Raw genomic sequence first — 25,909 nt, 5'->3', positions numbered from 1 at the left:
CTGCACGACCACCGCCCCAATCCACCCCCCCCGCCCTATCAAAGGCAGTTCGCACCGGGGTACTTGTGCTGCCAAGTGGAGCTGTCAGGGAGCGAAAAAGGCCAAGAGGTGCCAAAGACCATGTACACTTCAAAGTGGTCTATAGAGCATGGGTTGTTGTTCCCATGTCTACCTCCAGACCCCGTGTCTCCTGCCAAGCATCCCCCCTCACGCTGGACGGCCCCCTGCAATCCACATAAGTGTGTCTCCATTCACGAGTCTTCCTGTGTCTTGTCTGCACGACCACTGCCCCAATCCACCCCCCCGCCCTATCAAAGGCAGTTCGCACCGGGGTACTTGTGCTGCCAAGTGGAGCTGTCAGGGAGCGATAAAGGCCAAGAGGTGCCAAAGACCATGTACACTTCAAAGTGGTCTATAGAGCATGGGTTGTTGTTCCCATGTCTACCTCCAGACCCCGTGTCTCCTGCCAAGCATCCCCCCTCACGCTGGACGGCCCCCTGCAAACCGCATAATGCCACGACATATACACGTCATTCATTCACAAACACACCCCTGTTTCGAATTCTTTATAACCCACTTCATATTTCTAATGAGAACTTCTTTGCGCTTTGCTAGTCAACCCGTGAAGGTGCTGGTTATCTGCTTTTCGTCTCTGTGAACTTCCGTGACCACTTCGAGGAAACTCGTCAGTTTGCAACCTGTGAACTGCTCCCTGTTCTACGACAAGAAACTACTCTGATCCCTGCATCTAACTGTTTGTTCGTCAAGGTAAGGCCATGTACCATAATCATTTTGCGTCCAATTTCTTTTCGTTCAAGACAGAACATGCAAGGAACTAGTCACATGTTCTGAGTTTAGTCAAATTATTTTTCTATTTTTTTAAAGTTATTCAAATACTTATCCGCATGTGAATAACGTGTATAGTTCCAAGAACCAAAACGAACCTTGCATTGAACCTTTTATGTGTCATTTAATTTTTTAACACATTGGTATTCATAGAGAATTGTTGATCTTTACTTTTCAGAACTTTCCACAATGCCTGCCTGTTCCATTGGCGGTTGCCCTTCGAAGACCCATAATAAATCTGAAGGTACTATAATGCATGTTTTCCCTAAGACAATAGATCAGATAAGAGAATGGGTCCGATATTGCGGATATCCACCGTCTGAGCTTGAAAGTAGAGTCCTAGAAGTCTTTGCGGACAAGAGGGCTGATCGATACCGCATCTGCAGCAGGCACTTTAGCTCAGACATGTACTCCACATCATTGCTAATAAAGAAGAACACACCGCGAGCGAGGCGAAAATTGCTCTCAACCGCTATTCCCACTCTATTCGTCCACATCCCTCCACTGGTGAGTCAAGTTTACGTATTTATCTCTCGGCCTTGCGGTAGTGTGTAGCATTAGCTAACAATAATTTCCCCATTTATGTATCCACTCAATATGAAGGCGGAAGATTCTCCATCCGTGTCGTTATTGCAGTCATCAGCCACTTCAAGCGCCTATCGGGTAATCTTACTTGGCTATTCTGCCACTGACTTGTTTTAGGCATGTAAATCAATAGTTTTAATTTATCGTGTAATTATTTTACCTAATGGTACACCCTTGTACTCGTCCTCTAGTCTTTGTTTTCAGTTATAATTATTGTTATCCAAAATAATGCAAGTACTGTCTTTCAGGGAGATGCTGAGGAGTCCAACGCATTGATGACAACCGCTGATGTCACTCAGATGCTCGAGGTACGTTTCCGGACAGTTCCATCGATGGAGATCATCAGATCTTGCATTCTTGTAGCGTGATTGTTACACACAATGTTTCTTTCGTTTTTAGCCATTGATATGTCCTTCTGTCGTCGCCCTCCTATGTATCTTCTTTTTTCAATTTTGTGTTAATTACTAATGAAAGTCCTATGTTTCAGGGAGTCGATGGAGCATTAGTCCAAGAAGAAGGGGGAGCATGCAGTTACGGGTCGGCGCAACAGCTTGCAGAAGTGTGCACCGCAGTTACATCGTCCCTTGATGTTCTTATGCATTTCGAGGTATGGATACTGACAGTTCGATCAAGCGAAATCATATGACGTGATTACATCCGCTATACTTCCTTCTTTATTAACGCAAGTACTATGTTTCAGGGAGAGGACGGAGCTTCTTCTACAAGAACATCACCCCTAGTAGTTGATGCAGATTTCTGGGTGGTGACACTTCCAACGATCGAGCAAATCGAATCATATTTAGATATCCATTATTTATTTTAGACAAATGATCATTTGTGCAGGTCTATTTAGATGAGCCGTTGACGCCTGCACAAAGTGTATGTTCTTTTTAACAAAATAGAAAACCATACTAATGCAATTACTGTGTTTCAGGGAGTTACTGAAGCATCATCTTCAATAATATCATCAATGGAAGTCTATGAGGAGCCCGAGGTATGGATCTTGACAGTTCCATCTAACTAGATCAACAATGCGTGAATAATTGTCGTTTGAATGTTCTACACAAAGCGTTCATTCGTGTTTTGCTATTGAGATGTACGTGGGTATTGGTCCCCAAGTACATTTTGTGTTTTCAATATTATTATACATACTAATGAAAGTTCTATGTTTCAGGGAGTCGATGGAGCGTCAGTGCGTGATGGATGTGCTTATCATGAAAATATAGTCATTGCAGCGCAAGAGGAAGTGGAGACATGCACACACGAGTCGGAGCAACAGCGTCCCGATGTTGAAGTTCGAGGCAAGAAAGTTTCAAAGAAAAGAAAGCAAAAGAAGGTTAGTGTCCTGGTCACTATATTATGTTGTTTTTCACTGTTAATAGTTTAAACTGAATATCCCTTTTCCAATCTGTCCTCTAGTTGCGAGTGGGTGTACGAACTAGATCTACACAGACAGTGAAGCTTGTCAAACCTTTTGGCAGGGACTTGAGACTGGAGATGCATCGTGCCAATGGGAAGAATATGAAGTGATTGACAACGGAGCTATACCACATCCAGCCATCGATAGTGAATGTCCTCCTGGTAGTTCGGATACAGTCGGAGATCAATTCACAGAATCCACACCCGCAAAAACTAAGACCGCAAGAAAGTTGAAGAAATTGTTTTATTCACCCATCGCCGGAGAAGGAACAGATGTTGCAATGGAAGAGAATGAAGTGGACGACAATGAAACACCATCAATATCACTGAACATAGTGGAAGACGATATCAGAGATTCTACCTTTCATGTGAGTGACATGTCCTCAACGTTACAGGCCGAACCAGCTGCGATGCAGAGTGACAGTATAAGGAAAGAGGCCAAATTCATTGTATTCGATAGTTGTTTGATTGATATTATTATTCGGATGAAATGTGGGCATTCGGTTGGTGGGGAAGTATGTGGGGAGCCATTGATTAATGTGACTCGTGCAATTCGAGGCACTAACCTTAAAATACATGCCACCTGTACAAAATATCATCCTTTCTCATGGTCTGCACAACCCATGCTGGGGCAACTGCCAGCAGGCAATCTACTTTGTGCAGCGGCTGCACTTTTTAGTGGTTCAAGTTTTAAAAAGTTAGAGTCTTTCTTTCAGTTTGTGGGAATCCATTTCATTGCGAAAACTCAGTTCTACAAATACCAAACCGATTATCTATTTCCAGCCATTAGCGAAGCTTGGAGAATGGAAAAAAAGTCTATTGATAGTACATTCGCGGGCAAACGGTTCAGGCTAGCCGGTGATGGACAGTGCGACAGCCCAGGATTTTCAGCCAAGTACTGCACCTACCACTTTCAGGACATGGAAAGTAAGAAAATTGTGAGTTCGGTGGTCGTGCAGGTGTCACAAAGCACATCCTCAGTGGCCATGGAAAAAGTTGGCTTTGTAGCATCATTGCAAGAACTACAATCGCGGGGAATGGTGATCGACCGGATAGCCACGGACAGACATGTTTCAATTGCCAAGACAATGAGAGAAGAGTACAAAAATATAAATCACCAATTTGACGTTTGGCATCTTGCAAAAACAATCAATAAAAAAATGTCGGCTGCAGGTAAAAAAAAAGATATGCAAGGTATTTCACAGTGGTCCAAGTCAATCAGCAACCATCTTTGGTGGAGCTCAAAAACATGTGGAGGGTCGTTGGAAATTCTACTGGAAAAATGGCGGTCAGTAATGCTACACTGTAGCAACGTTCACCGCTGGACCACAAACCAACATTTCCACAATTGTGAACATGGCCATTTGTCCACAGAGGAGGCACGGAAGAAGAAGTGGTTGATTCCTTCATCACCCACTCACAAAGCCATTGAAAAGATTGTATTTGATAAAACTATAACAAGAGATTTGAGGGGACTCACGGAATTCTGCCACACAGGAGATTTGGAGGTGTTCCACAATATGTGCCTAAAGTACAGGCCAAAACGATTGCATTTTGGCATGGAGGGCATGATAAATCGGACTCTTCTAGCGGTCTTGGCACATAACCATAATGTTGGCCGTCAACAAAGTAGGACGACCGGAACTTTAGGGACGCTTCGCTACAATAAGGCCTTCACTAAAAGAAGTAAACAATGGGTGATCAAACCAGTGTTTGAGGATATGCAATATGAGTTTATTGAAAGACTTATTGTTGATGTCCTAGATAGGCACATACATGGAGTTGTGAACGAACCTGTGCAGGGGACAACTGCATTGCCACCCAACATTGCCTCTGTTCCATGTCCACCTAAAGCAGAGCTCATTGAGAAATACACATCACGGTTTAAATGATTGTCATTTGATTGTCTGTTCTCTCGAGTCTCCTCATGTTGCAGGCCCATTGAATATGTGTATCTATGTATTGTGTAAATAAAAGTGATTGCTCAGTGTACATGCAATGTGTCTCTCCACCCTTGCCCCTCCCTTCACCGTGCAGTAGTGCGAACCACCCGGGTGTCACCTGTGACTTTGCTCTCGAGTCTCCTCATGTCGCAGGCCCATTGAATATGTGTAGCTATGTATTGTGTAAATAAAAGTGATTGCTCAGTGTACATGCAATGTGTCTATCCAACCTTGTTCATTTGCGCATTAAATTAAACCAAACAGTAATATAAATCATTTTTCAAAAAATATAGAATGTCTCCGTATTTATGGTTCTCTGGGGCTGCAAAGCACGCAGACAAAATGCAAAGATGGAGTGTAAATTTCAAGACCTGTGAGATGGCCTTACACTGAATGTAGCTAACTAGGAATGTGTGCTCGTTCAAAGTGAAGGTCAGCTGCTTTGATTTTTTGCTCGGGTGCCGGAATGGCCCACGACTCAGTATAAGGTTCTATTGTTATTTGACCTTGACAGGCCGGGACCATCCCGAAAGACTTCTTTTTGGGGGTGTGGTGCAATAACGTAAGAAACGATAATGAATAAAATTTCAGAAACGATAGCCATTTAATGTTCGTTCATTAGAAGAAATAACGTCGGCATAGAAGGAGTGGTATTTCGGGGCTGCCCTACGCACAGACACAATGGAAAATGCAAATATAATGTAAGTAACTCTTTAGATGAGTTTATACCGCAATTTTATTACTATACAGTAGCTTTAAAGACGGGTTAAGTTGTACTTGTTCGTTCTATGTGGCATATTGTTTTGTACCGCGCACTATCTTGAGGAGAACCATCTCCTTTTACGGAAGCACCTCAAAACCTTCCTCTTTGCTTCTGCTTTCTCTCTCCCTCTCCCCTGCTACAACTGGTCCACTGTCTGCGACCTCGGTCCTGGGCCCTTCCACTCTCCACCTGCACTGCCTCCCTGTCAACCCCTGCACTGGGGGACTGTCTCAGTATCCTACAGCCCCCCCTTCCCAGCACTTGTTCTGCACTTACCTTGCACTCGCCACCAGCTGGCCCTATGTATTTATTATTTTATGCTACTTACCTTGTACTCCACTTCCCCCCTCCCCTTCCCCTTGCACTTTTACCTTCCCCCTACCCCTGCACTTGCGCGATCTGAATGACACCTGGCCTAGTAGGATCGTTGTCTGTCTTCTCCTTCTTCCCCCCCCCCTCCCTGCCTCGCCACGCCTTGAAACACTTGTGTATAAGCGCGTTGCAAATGCCATATTATATCATATCAGTGACGAAGTGGTCCACTGGCGCTCAGGCGGTTCTGAAAAAGGCGGAGGAGAGGGGGTGGGTTACTGCAAATGACGTATAATACCCAGTTGCACTGTCCTAGCTATGAAATAATTTCCCGACCTAATATATAAAATGAATAATTTTAATAAAGATCTGATGGTGAGACTAATTTCATTTTTTATGTTTTTAAAACAGGTACATCCTTCATTATTGTATGTGTCACGAGTACCAGACACCGGCGGATGGCTTTTATAACCGCCAGTTGCTTCTCCGCGTGAACAACGTTACCACCCTGACCATTTTATGGGACGATCGCCAAGTACAAGTATGCCCTTACGCGGTACTAACGGCTAGATGCAACATACAGACCGTTGTGGTGGCCTAGTGCCTCGTTGTTGGAACAGCCATGCGATTATCAGTGCGACCGAAGAGCTTATTTTATCGTAAACCAACACCCTGTGTACTGCACACGAACATCGCTTGCCTCAAGACGAACTATTTTGGATCGAGAGCAAAGAAAAATGCAAATCGCTGAATATTCTCTAAACATTTGATGTCCAATAAATGTACTTTGCCAAATGTACAATCTTGCCGTTTGCTTTTAAACCACAGTTTCATATTCCGAATTGTGGCGCTGTATTGTGAGATGATCTAAGACCCTGTGTACAGCAAAGGGACATCGCGTGCCTCAAAATGAACTTTTTGGAACGTGACCAAATAAAAATGAAAATCGCTGAATATTCTCAAAACATTTGATGTCAAATAAATGTACTTTACCAAATTTACAATCTTGCGGTTTGATTTAAAAGTACAGTTTCATATTCCCAATTGTGGCGCGCTGTGTTGTGAGCTGATCTGTGTTGATTTCCGGGTTCTGTGTGGAGTCGCGTATAAGACGCCTGGGCGCGTTTGCCTACGCAGCACAGTCACGTCACGGATAGAGGCGGGGAATATGAATGTTTTGATAAAGTCTGTTTCAGGGGCGGGGGATTTGATTTAGTGCCGCAAAAGCAGGCGAGCCAGGTCGATGGGGGGAAATGATAGGATTATCAGAAAATGGCGGCTGATTTCGAGTGCGTTAATGGACGAAAAGTCGGGTAAGGTCCATAGGAAAGTTTTCTACGATCTACCGAGTTATGCTTAAAAACACATGGCCGAACCGTAGGGACAATAAAAAAAAAGTCCCGGAACTATCCTTTAAGTATCTGAATTAGCTTTTTGTTCAAGGAGCCCAAGTCAGCTTTGATGAATTTGTTGCTAAATTCCATACACCGGTCTCATTCAGGCAACACATTTTTTTTTATGGGGCAATTATGGAAAACTATGATCCATTGATATGTAAATCTATTACCCCGAATGCAGAAAGAACGCAACACATGCACAATCTGAATATTACTGCCTCCTTATTCTACAAAGCGATTTCTGAAGTACCTTCCTCGGAAACTATATGGGAGTGTCATTTGGCTTGGCAACAGGATTGCAATTTACTAAATAGCAGATTATATTGGCCACTTGTGTTAAATAATATCTTCAAAATTACCACGTCAGTCAGCCTACTTGAAACTTTATATTTCTTTCATCATAGAGCTTTCATCACCCCTCTTCTACTCATCAAACGTGGAGCTGCACAGAACAACAAATGTGTCATGATGCCTACCCCCAGGCATCCGGACCAAGCCCATCAGCCCCGGGAGCAGGCATCTAGACATTTAGTAAAACCCCAGCAGCCCCGGCTAGGGGCTATCTGGGTTCAGTCCTGGCACCTTAGGCGCCAGGCTCATAGTAGGAATCAGTCCTGACGCCTAAGGCGCCAGGCTCATAGTCATTACTTACCTCAGGCAGACCATGCTGCAAATGACTCCAATCCAACATGAAGCCTGAAAGGGACTATTTTTCTACAGGGACTATTTTTTACTCGGGTGTGGTTCTAGGGACTTCTTACCTGGGACTACTTTTGAGGCTATTTAAACCACACCCGACAAGCAACACACGCTTCGTGTTATTCTGCATCCAGCAGCGTAACACTCACCGTGCCTGCAGCCTGCATCCAGTCTTCTGTCACGCCCGCCTCGAACCCAGACCTCCTAAAACAAAGAGGAAAGAAAGGGACAAGGTTAGAAAACAAACTTATTTCTATTCCACACCTGATTCTGGATCCATCTTGTCTCCGGACCTGTAAAGAACATCAATTCTGCACACGCCGCACCTCCAGCTGCAGCGCAGCGCCATACTCACCAGTCTTCACAGCATCCTTCGGGTCGGCGCTGCCTCCATCATTTCTTCACCGAACTTCGGCACCTAGGAGACAAAAGAAAACCACAAGGTGAGCTGAGGGAACCAACAAATATAATTCTTACCACCACAGACTTACCTGATTTACCACCGGAGGCATCCTTTTGTGACTCTCCATATTTTCACATGCCGCATCTGTAAAGAGAGACAAAACAACACGTTTTCCTCGTGCAACATTTACCGGACAGCGCCGGGTAATACAGACTCTTACCTGAGCGCCACCAGCTGCCACAAGAGCATCTTTTCACGAGCCAGCTGCAAGACAAGAAAGGAAGGGGGGGAACAAGAGTGAACATCGGACATATTTAACTCTATGAACTTAATACTTACTGGTCCTCACCAGGAACCTCAGAGTCAATACTCTCCGGAACTCTCCCGAGCCTTCAAACCACTGAAGTAACTGGAATTGACGCGCCCCTGCAAATCCACGCAGGATGGAGAGCTCATCTTTCAAGAAAATAAGGTGAGATTGCTGTGAGGGCATTTCGGAGGTGATTAGTTGGGGAGGACTGTGGGGGTGCCATCACTTGAATCCACAAGTGGCTAAATCCATCTCTCCACTTGCAGGAGAATATTTCTATGGGTTAAGCAGACAAGATTAGGAGGGCCGATCCAGTCAGTCATCGCTGCACTACGCATCACGTGGGTGGAGACCGCAGCTGTCCGGGTCCGACCGACGCCCCTGTGGGAGCTAGGTGAGCGTAACAAAATGTTGGAGTTGCCTACATACTCAGGGCTCTTTTAAAAATACGTTTGTTGAATGCGAGCATGTATAAGCATTTTGGAATAGCATGTAGAACACATTTAAGCTCATGTTTAACTTGCAACAAGATTTCTGATTTCAATTCCTTTTCCTAGGTAGTGCAATCCTACAAGACGTTCTGGATAGGAATGGATGTTAAGTTACCTGTTTGATCTTCTTATTTAAGTGGCAATTCAAAATATAACATGTAATTGGAAGAACTTAGATCGTCTTCATTACAAAATGTGGTGGAACTCCATTTGTAACATCCATAGGTTGGAAAGATGCTATGCCTCCTCCTCTTTTTCTACTACTAAAGCACGAGCTAAAGTGGCAGTTACTTCTAAGATTCTTAGCTAGTGTAGCCCCTAGCTAAGAAATAAAGTGAAGATCTGGGCATGATTTCTCTGCAACTCTTTTCCCTTCCCCCCTTTGTGCATGTTTTTTCTCCTTGTATTGTTTTGTTTCATTGTCTGTCATGCTTTTCACTTATCTAAAAGTTTCATGTGCATAGATTTCATTTCTATACTTGGCCTTTATATATTCAAATTTTCATTCTTGATTGTACACATTTTTCATCACAAATATGCCTTAAAATACATGTTGGAATTGTTATATGCCTTGTATGCTTTCTGCTTTAAAAACATTTTCAAAAAATAAAAATAAAAAAAGATTGAAGAAGATTCATTTATCAGAGCCTAGGACATTAAGGTTTTATGTTCGGCTCTGGGTTGTGGGGGACAACATGTGATTGCTTGTCACATAACTTAAAGATAAATGCACACAGAGACAGATGCCCTCAGTTTACACCCGCACAAAAGGTTTCTTCTATCGTAGTGGTACTGACTCATAGATACATTTATAACCAGGGAACTGTGTTGATACTATATTCTGGTCAATGATTGAATTTTCTGGCCCTGCTCGTGCAGCATTTTGCTCCTGGATAAACAGACAGCGCACGCATGCCCAGGTCAGTGCTTTCTGGCTTGTTTAACACACCAATGCCACAGATAACGAGAACTTCTGTGCCCACTGATATATAGATGTTTCTTACACTAGCTAGCCTGCGTTAAGAGAGTTCAGTTACCCTGTTATAAGTACTGCATTATGTATATTTTACATATAGGCTCCAAGCCGAATCTGGAAAATGACATTCCCAAATGTGTGATTGTAGCCAAATCTCACCTCGCTCTGTGCCTCAGTTCTTATACCTGGCTGAAATGAGAGCGCCTGGAAACATAGGTGTTAGCTGCATCTGGAGGTCATGTGCCATCCCGCAATGTCACTTGGGGCGGGGTCACATGACATCACTTCCTGTGATATCATCAGAGGTCAAGGGCCGTGTGATGTCACTTACCCTATACTTGGCATTTTGGTAAAATTGCGTCCCTGCACTACTCACTTGCCCACATGCTTAATTCTCCTTTTTTGTGGGTGTGATTTCCCACCGGTGTGGTATTAGATGTCAGACCATATGAAGTAAATCCGGAGAGTGACCAGTGAGAGATGAATTTCCAAAATGGAATGCACAGTGCTATAATGCGCACATTTCTGGGCAATGATTTTAGATATTGCTGTATAGAAGGTGCAGTACATTGCAGCTGGTTAAGCAGGTGAAGTAGCTCACGAGCTGCAATTCACGGTAAATGACTATGGCCCTCATTCCGAGATCGGAGGTAAGTACCAGTATTTTCCGGAATGGCGTTAAGTACAGCACCGCCCTGGCGTCAGACCGCTAATTGCGGCCCATTCCGACCTTGCGGACACGCGCTTTTCGCCATGCTGGAAAAGTACCGAGCGGCCTGCCGCTAAACGACCCGCAAACCCCCTACCAGCATGCTGCGACACGTAAATAACAACACCGCCTTGGAAGCAGTAGCGTCTGCACATAACGGTGACGGTAAATTACAGATACTGTAAATTACGGTCACCGCAAAAAAAGGAACCGGAAATTACGTCATCGCACAGGAACATGCGGCTATCTTTAAAAACACAGTCCATTGCAATCCTCATCCGCCAGCACCCTTGGGAGCAAACTAAAGTTGGGAAAAGGACCAGATGACTACCAACATGCCGAAAGCTCCAAAGAAGGCAGCGGACCGCCTCCGCAAGAGGAAATTCAGCCATGAGGAACTCCAGGCCATGGTGGACTACCTGGCTGAGCATGCAGATGTTGTTTTCAGCAACGACATGCGGAGGGAGTCTGTCCTCCACAAAAAGAACATCTGGGCTGAACTTGCCCAGAGGGTGAGCGCTGTAGGCAACACCCCCCGCACCCCCTAGGGACTGCCGCAAGCGGTGGGATGACCTGTGGGTGCGGTGCCTCCTCTCCAGAAACCGGAGTCAGGCAATGCAGACGGGAGGCGGTCCAAGAACCCCTGTGCAACTAGAGCCGTTGGAGGAGACATGTGTGACTCTGATTGGCACAGAATCGATCGAGGGCGTGGGCAACATGGAGTGTGGGGCAACGTCTTCTGCCGAAGGAGGTGAGTGTCCACAGTGTACACTGCCAATGTCCATTGCATGATTAAAACTTCCCCAAGGGCCATCGAAGGCACCTTCTCATGTTGCCCTCCCCCATCCAACTCTTCCCCCCATCCAACTAATGCAGAGGCAAGTGCCACGCAATCAAGGGCCAAGTGCGAGCATATAACGCACATCAACCATAGTGCATTAACTTGCACATCCCATCATGCACACTGTGCAGCCGGCTCGGCATTGTGCCAGCCAAACTGCACATAACCAGGCCACGATGAGTCACTCCCAAACATGCGTACATGACATACTCATGCACATGTACCACTGCCGTTGCTACACCCAAAAGGCCACAAACCGCAATTGACTGAAATGTGAATGCAGCCATGTATGCAAATAGGACATCTTACAATCACTCATGCTGTCCCTCTCTTCTACCCCCACAGGCACTGACCATGACAGCGCCGAGCCACAATCAAGCTGGCCAAGCACCTCCATGGGTAATGGCAGGGTCAGGCGAATCCCTGCACCAAAAATAACAGCCCCCCCCGGCTCCGGAAAGGCCACTGGATGCTGCACCACCACAATCCATCCCAGCATTGGCCCCTGCCACAATGCCAACCCCAACATCGGCACAGTCGAGCATCTCTGGGGAGGCTGCTGCTACCGGCCCTGACGAGTATGTGGACAGCCCGTCACCCATCTGTGGGGTGTCCAAGGAGGAGGGCCAACAGACAGTCCACACCCCTTTGTTGTGGAGTTGGGGGGAAGGGGGGTGATGGTTTGTTGTGGAGTTGGGGGGAGGGAGGTGGCTGCAGATAATGTTCACACTTATTCCTTTTTCACAATACACTATTGGTGTTGCAAAGTTTAACCGTTGTGGACATTCATCATTGAGCATGTGTATAATGACGTCTGACAGTGCATGGTGTACAAGTATACACACATCCAGTGCCCTGTGTGCCCATGTAATGCCACCCTCTGCTGACTTGTGTTCTGGACATCCTATCCACTCTTTGTTTGGCGCATGACATGTCCCTCAAGTGCACTGCCTCCATGATGCTTTCTTGGCACTTCTGCCTCCACCTTCACCACATCGTCATGTGGTAGTAGCAGTACCATGTCAGGGGAGAGAGACGCAATTCTAGGGATGCACATTTTGTTCAGCTACTCATATGATATGGGGATTTTGGACACCAGATAGAAGTAGATGGGTCCCCCACCAGTCCTGCTTCGCCGACTCATATGTGCCTTACGCAAGCCAGGTGACTGCTTCATCTACACGCATGCACGGGTATGGCCAGTGTTTTAGTGCTCCCTGGGCCTGTTCTGTGGGTTACTGACAGGGGTCATGTACCATGGTGTCAAGGGACAGCCACCAACAGCTGCATGTCTAGCCAAATAAGGTGAGTGTTGGAACTGTCATGGTGGAGAACTGAACTTGGCTGACATGGCAGGGTTTCGCTGATGGCCATATGCACATGTCCATGGATGCATTCCGCCCATTCATGGCCACAAATTGTGCCCAATTCATAGGAATGCTGTTGGGGGTTGCGACTACAAGATGGTCCTCGTGGTACATGTTTCGTTAATGCATGCAGCTGTTAGATTCATGTGGTGCTTTGTACTGTGTAGATTCGTATTTGGGTGTGATGGATGTAGTCAGTGCCTCATGGTCATCATCCTGCTCTGATACATACTATGGTGAATTCCAACACTCCTATGGGTCTGCCATGCCTGTGACGTGGTGTGGTATCCCTGCTGCCCTCAGTTCAATCCACTCCCAGGGATGGGTCTCCGATGTGGTGCCATGCTGGGGGCAGCCACATTGTGCATATGCAATGTGTCTTCCTATACGGTTGTGGTGGCCGCCAATAAGTGGTGCAAGTGTAGTGGGATTTGCCCTTGTCAGATGGTGGAGATGTAGTGTATTGTGAGTGCCTTATTCCATCGATGTGGGAATCTGTTCTCATGTGCCGTTGCACTGGTTCTGTGGCAGGTTGGTTGGTGGGGTGAACATCGTTCGATGGCTTCATCATTTCGACCCAGTTGGTTCATGCAGGCACCCACCTCATGGCACCAATGCACTAGCATGACACAGTCGGACGACTCAACAGGCAGCCAGGCACGTCATCCTGCATGTTGCACCATGTGGCACGGTAGCGTGGTGAACTGCTGGCCCTTTGAGTCATGAGTAGTTCTTTGATGTCGGACCCACCCATGTGTGAGGTTCTTGATTGCGTTGCATTCCATCTGCACGTAGGGGGAGTGGTATTGTTTGCAGTTGCGATCCGCCACCTGCATGCCATGCTGGTCCACCTACGACACTTGGGTGCTGTCAGGGGCACCAATGTCATTTGGCATGCCTCCATATGCATGAGGTCCAGCTTTACTGTTGTGTATCTCCTGGGTGGTCCATGTTGGGGATTGGTAGGCCCTTGTGTGCTTGGGGAGGTGAAACAGCACTTGTTTATGTGTCCGTATAATGGACGGTTGTGACATGCCATGCATAGGCACCACTGTGTGCTGGTAGGTACCTGTGGCATGGGTGTGGGGCACAGCCAACACCATCACTTGTGCCAGGATAGCAGTGTATATTTGTATGCTGCTTGCTTATCTCGTTATGTCCCAGGCCAAATATAGTGGTGACGGTGTCACAGTCAAGGTCGTCAGGGGTGTTTATTTGCTAAGGGTTTTCCTTGAGTGGCCGGACATGCTGCGTGTGCATGGGGGCTGCTGGGGTGGTGACGGAGGCTGCACTGGTGCTGCATGCAGGGCCTGCCTCCCCCTCCTTCTCCCCCTGTGTCTCCTCAAAGGGGGGGCCTGGTGTTGTTGCTGAAGTTTTTGTGGTTGTGCCCTTGCTGGTTCTATTGGTGTCTTCTTGGTGTGGGAAGGGGTGTGGTGTGTGGGTGAGTTCCTTTTCTGCTGGCAGACTCCATTGCCTCCACCTGTGCTGATTGTGTGCCCCTGTGGCTCTGGGAACCACTGCTCAGGGTTCTTTACTCCTTCTCTGAGATGCCTGTATGTACTCCATGCCGGTAAGGTACTTTACGGGCTTAAGGAGGCCGTTATTTATGTGTGCTCCTTACTTGCGATCAGCTCCGGTTTACGCCATGCTGCTAATTTCGGCATGGTGGGGTGAGCGCAAGACCCAAGACCGATAATTACGGCATTGTAGTTTACGGTGCCGTAATTAGCGGTCTGAGGGGTCAGAATAGCATGTAGCGGTAAACGATGCCGGTAAATCATTACCGGCATGGTTTTTACCTTACCTCCAAGCTCGGAATGACCCCCTATATCATTTTCTCAAAAACTGTACTCTATAAATAGGGTAGGACAGGAGGAGAAGGGCAACATAAGGCAAATCAAAGTCTGCAGTTTAATTGTTTTCATTAGGTACCATCTCAATTAGAGCTCTCAATGCTTTGCAGCTTAACAAGGGAAGGGCCTTTTGACACTATCTATCTCAGGTGGACCAAATTCGACCACATAAAACCAGAGGAATTAAAGCAACTTGGAATCACTCCAACTAGATCTAGTCTGGGAATAAGCAACACAAAGATGTGTCAACCACTTTGGAGTCCCGGCTAAGAAACAAAATAAAATGACAGGCTACAGACTGTTAAACAGTAAACATATACTAGCAGATTGCTGAGGTAAAAAGCTCGAAGGACAAGCACTTAATGACTAAATATAGGGTCCAGCCTACAACACTATCAGAAACAACTCAAGAGCGCATGTAAAGAGCTATTCTGCAAGCTTTGAGAGTAAGTGCATTTGCATGTGTCATGCTAAAAAAGCAAACTAAATTGAATTGCATTCCTTGCTGTTTAACAACAGGGTTGAATTACCACTTGGTACTCTCAGGGTTAAAGTGTCCTCACTCTGGTTGAATATTGCACTGTTCACTCCTAGAAACATCTCAATGTGCCCAATGTCTCTCTCTCTCCCTCTCCCTCTCTCTCTCTCTCTCTCTCTCTCCGTCTCTTACACGCTTTCTCTTTCTTTCTTTCTATTTCTCTCTGGAGGGCTCTGGTGGCCTCATCATTCTGCACATGTTTTCTTTCAAACATAGGAGCATTCCAGGGATTAGGGAGTCTAGGAGCCCTAGTTCCAAAGGTCTCTCTACAGGTTCATTTTGTTTTCCTTTCTGAATGTAATCCTTGCAAGCCCTTAGCTAGAGTTAACCCCCTCTTTTGCATGGCACTATATATAGTGACTTGCTGTATGCTGATGACATGCTGTTGGCTAATTTAACGCCAGGTGGCCTTCAACAAAGCCTACTTTATGCACATACATTTTTTCGTGAGCACAGTCTGGAGTTGGATCTAAGACGTAGATTGTGCTCTTTGGTAAAGTGGGCGGCCATCCTGCTTGTTACATCAACGTTGCCAAGATTGACCTGGTCATTTGTGATGGAAAATGCGCTGATAATCACTAATGGGAACAAGAACTCACATACTTACTTGGTTTATTATTTGCCAACAGTGGCAGCTGGGTCCCTCATATACAGGTGTTCACGAAGAGCCTCTCTTAGGTTTAGTGAGTTGTTACGGAGAAGACCCAATACATATCTCAAGGATCTGGAGGCAAATGAATTTTACAATTCATTATGGTAGTAAGATTTGGTTTCATTGTTACTGCTCCCTTCTGGCAGTCGCCCAAAAAAGTGTTCTGAGGAAAATATTAGGCCTCCCAACTAGTACTCCTTGTGATGTTTTAAGGTTGGAAGTAGGAACTCCGAGAATAATGGCCAAAGCTCAGCTTAGGTTAATAGAGTTCTTTTTGAAAGCTCAATTAGGCTTCAACAGTAACCCAAACATTACCCAAGCACTAGCAGAGCACTAGCAGAGCTAAAGTCATCGCTGACTCAGGAGAGGTTTTGCTGGGATTCTGAAGGTTATGTACTTTTAAGTAAGTGGGGTTTTGCTTCTCTCTCTAGCTTTAACAAGTTGACTTACGATCAGCTTAAGTTAACGCGGAGCCGTAGGGCTCCATACCTGAAACCTCAGTCGATCATGCTGAGTTTTAGCAACCCTTCCTCCATGAAACGTTATACTAGGAGGCGCTGTGCTGTAGACTCTAGAGGTTAAGTGCAATCAAAGCTTTTTTTTAACGATTTGTTGAAATGTTATTCCCCTCAAGGCTCAAATCTCAAATGAAATGGTTGGGTTGGAGTAAGAAATGCTCTTACGCCCTATTTTGCTATAAACAATATTAGGTCTTGCACAGATGCTAAGAGTCTTTTTATGAACTACAATGATGTAAGTTTAATTTACAATGTGTACAAATTTGTTAAAGCTACTTTAAAAAAATGCCAGGTTTTTCTATTATGTTTGTATTCTCAATTTCGATTTATTGTAATATATTGGCCATGTAGTTCATTGTTTTCTGCATAAAATACTGCTTCTCTCTTCTTCAGGTTCATCCACCAACGTGACAATAGTCTTCTCAAGAACTGCAGGGTTGTCCACACACTCGCCTTTTAAGTTTCAATCCCCTTTTCAATACTTCTGGAAACATGACCTGTTGCTGAATATTGTGTTACTAGGTACATGCACTGAACAGTACCTGTGAATTGGTTTTGTCACAGTTTCCTTCCAAAAACTTAAAGTACTATTTAACAAAAGGAGTATAGACCTACTAACCTGTATTTCGCCAAGGTAGGTAGGTAGGTCTGTCTGTCTGTCTGTCTGTCTGTCTCTCTCTCTCTCCTAGGCCAGTGAGACCCCTCTCCTCCATTAGCGTTAAGGTAGACCCTGTGGGCACGGCATAGCTCTGAAGAGTGCTTGCCACCGTTATGCATAGAACCTCTTGCCCGTGCCCTCAGTACATCCACTGCAGTCAGAATTCAGCAGTCAAACTGCTTCTTTGTAGGCCACCAAATTCCTGTTTATTTTTAAACACAGTGGCAGAGCCAACAGGCTTTCCGCAAATTCACAGTGGAAAGCTTTTGTGTATGTTGAGTGGGAAAATGTGCAAGGAAAATGTATTTTTGCTCTGCATTTTACTTTCAGATGAGAGACATTTAGAATCCAGAAGGTGCACATTTCAGGACCTAGATGTGTGAGGGGAAATCCCTGAAGGGATAGACATTGAGAGCGTCCAAAGTCCTGAAGAGATATGGTTCCAAATGAAAGGCATTTTTTAGGTCAATTTAGTGCAGTGATGGGGATTAAGCCGATCAAATACTTGGTTGAAAGGAGGCATAGGTTTTGGTCCATGTTGAGGCATTCATTATGAGACGATATTTATATGTTATCCAATAAGGAGAATTGGGTGCCTAAATGAGGTACATTGATTTCTCTAATACAAGTATAGCGTTAGAACCGAGGGAGATCTTACTCCCACAAAAAAGGGGCCCTGAATGATGCAAAAGAAGGCATGTGAAAGGGCACAAGTAGTGGCGAACAAATGAGAAATTATAAAAACACAAATAAGAAAAAGTGAGAACACCAATGAAGGACTCATGGGCACTAACGAGGACACCACATTGTACAGAGCAGATCAGTTGTGGGGTCAAATAAAATGCACTAAGAGATCAATGAAAGGGGGACAAAGGTAAGCAAATGAGGGAGAAGACAATTCAAGCAAAAGCTGCTAAAACACATAAATGAGGGTCACTGAGGAGTGCAACAGAAGACATATATTCATTAGACCTGTGAGAGAGCAGGCTTTTCCTAGCCAGATCAAATAAAGGAGCCACTAAAGTACTAGGAAAGGGTCCAAGTGGCCTAGCTCTGTGATACTGCTTGGAAACAAAATCTCACAATGACACTTTGAAGTAGACCATGTGCCCTGAATCATTTCTGTTTCCATTTCCAGTTCTAGTCTTAAAATGGCGGCCTACAGGCTGAGTCTGGGATTTTTTTCTGACAACAAAGGTGATGGACACAAAGATGGGATGCTGAGACCGAGTGTGCCTCAGTGAAATGAAGTTAGCCTTGTTCTGTTCCAGTGCCCCCTTTGTAGGTTTCCATTCATAATAGTCTATTCAGGGGATTTGCTACAGTTGAGGAATGATTCCAAGAGCTTCTGAGAGGGGCAACTGAAGCCCCATCTTATACAGAGCCCCTCTACCGAGAAGGAACACGGTCAAATAAACAGTTCTATGGGAAGGACCCACTCAGTAGGGTCTAGAAGCATTTTTTAGCTCACTGCACCTTTAAAAGAGGAGAAATATCCATGTTCATATCAGTCTGGCCCCACCCACTTGGGCAGTCCAGCACCTAAATTCTAGTCAATTCTCCTCCTTGATCGTTCTCAGTAGAGGGGCTCCCAGACCGTTATATATATATGTTTAGATATTTGGGGTTTCATCCTAAGTTACCCAGGGTACACCAAACATGGACCCCTTGCTCACTCTGCTTAGAGAGGCATAGCTTCACCTCATCAATGAGGCCCAACAAAGCTGAAACACATGTCTGTGGTTGCTATTGGTACAATGGTTCAGAGGAGAATTGCCTAGTATTTCGGTGCTGAACTGCCTAGGTTGGTGGGACTAGATTGATATGCAAATTGATATTTCTCCTCTGTCGAAAGGTACAGTAAGCTCAAAATGTGGTTGTAGATCCTCCCGAGTGGGAACCTACCCATAGAACAGGTTATTAGGCCATGTTTGTTCTAGGCATAGGGATTGCGTTTTAGAAAAGTGATAAGACATGTAAACCAACCGAGAACTGTTATCTAATTATTTTTTTAATAATGGTCCACAACAATGAAACTCTGGATCTTTTTCCATTATCATTCCACTTTGAATTGTTTTAACATTCCTGCGATGCTTGTTTATTTATTAGTACCCTGCGAGGGGAGCCAACCAATCAGGAAGCTAGGAATGTGGGCTAAAACTGGCGATCTCAGCCTGTGTTCCAAGCCGCCTGATGGCTGGTTCGCCCACCTGCCATCTTCCCCCCACCCTCTGTTCCCTCCCCACTTATCTGATTGCACCTAGTGCCGCGCCTGCCATTCTGTTCTGTACAGAGCCCAGCCTTTTCATTCAAAGGGGGCCATCTTTGAACAAGTTTTTCATTCCGTGAACGGGATGCCACAAGGGTGACCCGTTCACAGACAAAAATACTTTCAATTAGTCCTGTACCAGCCCATGGGATGGGTGTTAATTGCGTTAAGCACCCGTTTCAAGGGCTGGAATGGGTGGGAACATCCCAGGGCCCTGGTCAAATATCCTTGCTTAGCTTGGGCCTTGAACTCGGGCTGCCGGGCTGCTACTACCTTTTTCAGCCCTTGGAACAGGTGCTTAATGCCATATTAAAGTTATTTATTAGCAGTGCTAAATGGTGTAACCAGTGTTTGTATTAAGTTCTGTGCAATGTTAACTACAAGGTTTTTAAGTTAACAGATATAAAGAATTAGTCACCTGGAAAAATGTGAAACAATAAATTCAAAAGATTCAAACATGTAATTTTGCTCTCATCATTTAGGTAGTGCAGAATAACTTGCGTGTATGGGAGACGGCTCAGCACGGACCGCTTTTCTTCTTTAAATATTTTATTGAGTCGGGAGTGGGGGACACCGCCTGCAACCACCTGCTCACATTACAGTGAAGAAGGGTGAGCTGCCCCAGTGCCCTTCTTCACTGTAATGTTTTGTATGGCATATTTGTTCGAATTTTTAGGCTATACGAGATTTTTTTATATCCAAAATTAAGACAAATATGCCATATGTTGGTTTTTTTCCCCAGTCTTTTTGGACGATTCCATTAGAATGCTACAGTTGAGACCCTTCCGATGTGAGGAAGAAGGCAATGCAGTCCCACATCTGAATCATTTAGCACATGCACCAAACAGGCCTCAAACCTGAGATTCAACGTAGTCAACACATTCGACACACTGGTGATGCACCACATTCATCAAACTTTCGGCATTCAAAACAAACCATATTTACCATACTCACTACACTTCTTTAACATAGGGTTCAAATGGCCAAGCAATTGGCTAATGGGGGAGTGACATGTAACTCCCCTCGGTTATAATGCTATTTAAATGGCAAACTGTCGCGTTAGAATGCTGTAGTTGAGACACTTCTGATGTGAGGAATTAGCCAATGCAGTCCCATATCTGACTAATTTACCACATGCTCCACGCTGACCTCAAACCTGAGATTCATCACAGCAGGCACATTCAACACACTCGCAATGCACCACATTCATCAAACTTTCTGCATTCAAAATAGATCATATTTACTAAAGTCACAACCAAATAGTACTAATGAAATGTGATCTATGTGATCACTGCGACCACACATAATTGCGACGGCTGAAAATGCCTATTTGTTTTTATTTATTAAACCCCTTTTACACCACATAGATATCCGGAGGAACCCCCTGCAGCCCCCCATATTGCTATAATATCCCATACCCCCACACATATATATATATGTGGTGTAAAGGGAGTGATTAAAAAAAAAGTCGGGCATTTTGGCCGTCGCAATTGTGAGGGTGACATTTTGGGCCATTTCCATAAAACGTATTGCGCTCACAACACATATACGAAAACACACACATACATGTGTGGCGACACACACACACACATCATATTCCTTTCAATTCTTTTTCTATTTTAGGTTCTACCTGACAAAATCTTTTGATATTCGTGAACACTATAGGCCACGCACGCAGTCATCAATCATCAAACCACCCTTTTTCCTATCCATCCCTCCCCTCTTCAACAAATACACCTCTGCACTCATCTAGGCATCCATAATTGACTGTAGATGACTGCATCATCAACAGACTGAAATCATCCTGTACCTGCCCCGTACATATGCAATGCCATCATGATTTGATATAATTTGGTATTCATAACGTGCCTGTACACAAGTGTTTCTAGGCACCACAAGGGAGGGGGGGGCAGAGGGAAACAGGACAAACGATCCTACTAGTCCTTGTGTCATTCGAATCGTGCAAGTGCGACAGCAAAAGTGCAAATGGGGAAATAGAGAGGGGGAAGTGCAGGCGAGAGGGAAAGGGAAAGTGCAGTTAGGGCACCAATGCTCTGGGTAAGTGCGGTCAGGGCAGCTAGGCCCTAGGTAAGTGTATGGAGGTCAGTAGAAGTTACAGTTATAGCCCCTAAGTGTGCAGTAGGCCAGGAGGCAGTGCAGGAAGATGGGTCCCGGAAGGGACTGGTACCCTGTGAGACTCTGAGGGTACCCGGAGACCAGTCAGGGTAGGCAGACAGGAAGGCTAGCAAGGAAGATGGAGAATGAATACCTTTATCTAGCTTACTCAGAAGCTCATTCTTCTATGCAGGCAATGTTCATAATCCTATTTTTCCAAAAAAAAGAAAAATGGCCTCCCATTTTGACTTTTCCAATGCCTGTTACAAAGTAGGACAAACATGATACCCCATCCCATTAGATTACCATATCACCCAGCTAATACTGAGGCCAGTGATAGAAGGCATGGAGAACACCTCCTAGCCAAAAAGTTGAGAGAAATGTGCTACAAAGGGACTGGTCGGCGAATGGACGGGAAATTATAAGAAGCCATAGAACGTTGGGATTTATGTCACGCGCTGCTGCCCTTTATGTCATTAAAATGCTGTGAATCATAACTGCATGAAACCTCGAAACACTTGTGTATAGGCACATTATAAATAACCAATAAATACATGCTGTTACTGATTTTAAAAAATATACATCAGAATGTGTACTATTAGAATGTAAAGATCAGAAAAATCACAAGCATATCTTTCTTAATGACTTCGGAGATCATAAAGACCAATAGGCCCGTGTACTGTGACCTATTTAATGTACAATGTACAAGCAAGCAAGGTAAATGTTTAGACTTACGTTTGCTTCTTTTGATTGGTCCATTTGTTTTCCGCTTTGCTCACTTGCCTCTGTTCCTCGTGCAGTCTTTCTCGTGACTTCATTTACGTGATGCCCTTTACGCATTTTCTCAGAGAGCAGTAGTGGGCCTTATCCAGATTTAACGAAAACGAATTACTAAGTGAATAAAGTGGTGACACGGCTGGCAAGCAGCCCCCGCCCGTTCTTTATATGACTTGTACTGGGTTCCGAAATTGGTAGACAAAAAGAATAGGCGCGAGGGGGGGAGGGGAGAGACTAGGGCTGCTGACAGCCTGCCTGCTTGAAGCCCCCTTGGCAGGTGCGTTTTCATGCCTTGGTGAGGCTTGCAGTACACATGAATTACACGCATGACAGATATCTTCAGTCTTACGTGCTCCAGCAGCTTCTCGCATGTCTGCTCAAAAGCCGGCAAGAGCCACCTTGGGTACTATGTCTGCCAAACGCTCCCCTTTAGAAGGGAGGCTGCACGATGTGAGTTTCATGGGAGACTGACCTACATTTAACATGTCTTCGCATCTGCCTGCCGGGAACAGTCCTTTATATCACAGCTGGCGGAAGTGGTGGTTGGCCTATGGCCTGCTAACTCACACCCTTCAACCGTCCATGTTGTTATGTCTTAAGGCTGCCAAATCAACAAAACAAGCATGTGTACACCACAGGATTTAATGTAATAACTGAAAAGAGATATTTCTTGTGAGGGAAAAAAAACATGCCTACCATTTTCAGGAATTCTTAATATGGATATGCCATCGAAAACTGCATTACAGTGGCATTAAACAAGCTGTTGTTTCGTCTGTTTTCTCTTTCCGTTACTTGAGAGAAATATTCCTTTATGATTGCCCGATCTGCTATTTAATCGCTTAACTCTTGTTCCTGCCTTGGCTTTAGTTGCCAAATGGGCTCAGTTCTTAGGCCCTCTCCAATGATGCCCTAATTAGTTATGCTCGAGATTAGGGAAGGCAGAACTAGTCCTCCAGTTTTACAGTGCGTGTCTGCTTGACGGCACATGGAACTTAGGGCCCGATTCATGGAAAAGTGTGCATAGATCCCGCATAGCCTGTGTGCCGAGAACGAACCTGTGTGCCCGTCGCGCATAAGAAAATCTGCACGCTATGCATATTCATGGATTGTGCACGCAAAGTAACCCCTTGCGCAAATCGTGTCCAGAATGCCTGCGACACGTGTGTAGCTCTGAAACCCGGAAAAACAGCATGTGTACCCCCCCCAACCAGGCCAGCACCCCAATGGGGGCGCGTCGGGTCCCCCGTAACTATTCCCATCACCCAATCAACATGCGTATCACGTATCATAAAAATCATCCTTTTACAGTACACATGCATGCGAACCCCCTTAAACGGTTCCTGCACCCTGCTGCACTGTTTAAAAGAAACCCCGAGTGCGATCGGAACCCCGACTGCGTTCACGCACCTCTAAATCTGACGCCCAATCATACCTCACTGCAGAGATTTCTATGTGCAAGTGGCTGTCCGCCTGCCTACGGGTAGCAGGTAGTTTGAGTGTATTGCATGGCCATTTCCTTGATGAGAGGTTGCACAGACCAATCCATGAATATGTTCAGTTGTACGCATTTGTAGACGTGCGATAGACTGCCTGCAGGCCATCCCCCCGTAATACCCACATTTACCCTTGTTGTTCCCTATTTTGTGTATTCCGCCCCATACTCTGGTCTATGCACAGGCCACGCCCACGCTCTGCGAGGTGTCTTACACAAGGCACTCGGACGCTCGTAGAGAAGTGCCGACCCTGCACGAAGTCCCCACACAGTACGAAAAAGTCTTGCACAGACAATTCCATGAATCGACAAACTGAGTTGCGCACGCCGTTAAGCATGCAATGTCCCGATTTACCATGAAAATAATTCCATGAATCAGGGCCTTAAACTCTGCTTCTACATTATCACTTCTGTGGACCTAAACCTATGGGTGTACCCAGTTTGTTAAGGTGACAAAGCCTCTCTAGGAGGCATGATGTTGAGTCCTCTTTTATGACTGCTCCTGTGCAAATTGCATCGTCTGTGGGTTAACACATTGGCATGGCCTTGAAACCCCCTTCATAATAACTATTGGTTGCCCCCTAATTTTACAGGTTCGCACTGTCAAGATAGGCATTCTCTCATTTGCATGCCATATGCAGCTGAGGTAGTCCTCTTGCCTATATGCACATTTCGATATATGTAAGCATACACACTGGTAATGAGACACTGTGCATGTGCATCACCTGAAAAGAGGCTCACATTTAAAACACGTATCAAGAGTGTACTTTGTGTGCCATGTGAGCTAAACACCCCCAACAAGCATACCAGGGTCCTGATTACAGAGACTTTGCGCCGGTGCTAGTGCAAAGTTTGCGCGGCATTAGCACTAGGGAAAAGTTTGCCCTATTTTTAAAAACACTGGGACACATTAAAAAACCATTGCACCTCGATAAGTGCAGTTTGGCATATTAAAAGCACCAGGGCTAAAATTGCCCTAGTGCTAAAAAGATACATTTTTTATGCATTTTTGCATCAGGGCAAAGTTTGCCCTAGTGCTAATACCATTCTGTATTAGCACAAGGGCAACTTTGCCCTGGTGCAAAAATGTAGTGAAAATGCATCTTTTTTGCACTAGAGCAATTTTTACCCTGGTGCTTTTAATATGCCAAACTGCACTTGCCGAGGTGCAAAGGTTTTCTAATGCGTCCCAGTGTTTTTACAAATAGGGCAAACTTTGCCCTAGTGCTAATACCTTGCAAACTTTGCACTTGCATCGGTGCAGAGTTTCTGTAATCTGGCCCCAGGAGTAGGGCTGAGGTTGAACACTAACTTTATTCTCACAACTTGCAGGTATGACTAGCTAGCTCTAAGCCTGGCTTCCGGCTGTACATGTCTCCTCCTGCCATCCTCCACTTCCCTTTCAACACCAGTCTCCATGTCACCAGATATATGATGATGTCACAAGGCCACTTGCTGGGGGAACGCTAAAGACTTCAGCAGCCATGCATGCCAATTCGGGCCACACACCCTTCTTTCCGTCCCAGTATGTAGGGATTCACCTGGGGACGTAGATCTATCTAGCACATATACCACAACAGTATCTGCTGAACTGGCACCCATGCTGAACATTAGACACATTTGCAAATAGCCCCATACTCAATAGGTGGCAATAGCACAAAGGATTGCTGCACCCCACCCCTTAAGGAGACCTTCCATCACTCTCAGCTGCCACAGTAGGGTCATTGCCTCTGCTGCGGAAGACTTCTTTCAGTGTGTCCGAAAGTGTTTTTCATAGACCTGCCAATTATGGGGCCAGGCTGCTCTTCAGAGAAAAGAACAGACACATGCTCCCAGCACTGTGGGTCCAGTTATGCATAAATCATTTCTTTGAATTGCAATTATCTGTGGGTATATCCACAAGCATGCCAACCTTTTCCTGCACAACGTACCAATTTCCTCACCCTCTGAATCCTCTTGCACTGTACACACACTGT

This window comes from Ambystoma mexicanum, chromosome 1p (genome assembly GCF_040938575.1).
Source record: "Ambystoma mexicanum isolate Mex_15411 chromosome 1p, UKY_AmexF1_1, whole genome shotgun sequence".
Lineage (NCBI taxonomy): Eukaryota > Metazoa > Chordata > Amphibia > Caudata > Ambystomatidae > Ambystoma > Ambystoma mexicanum.
Note: the sequence above shows the minus strand (reverse complement) of the source record.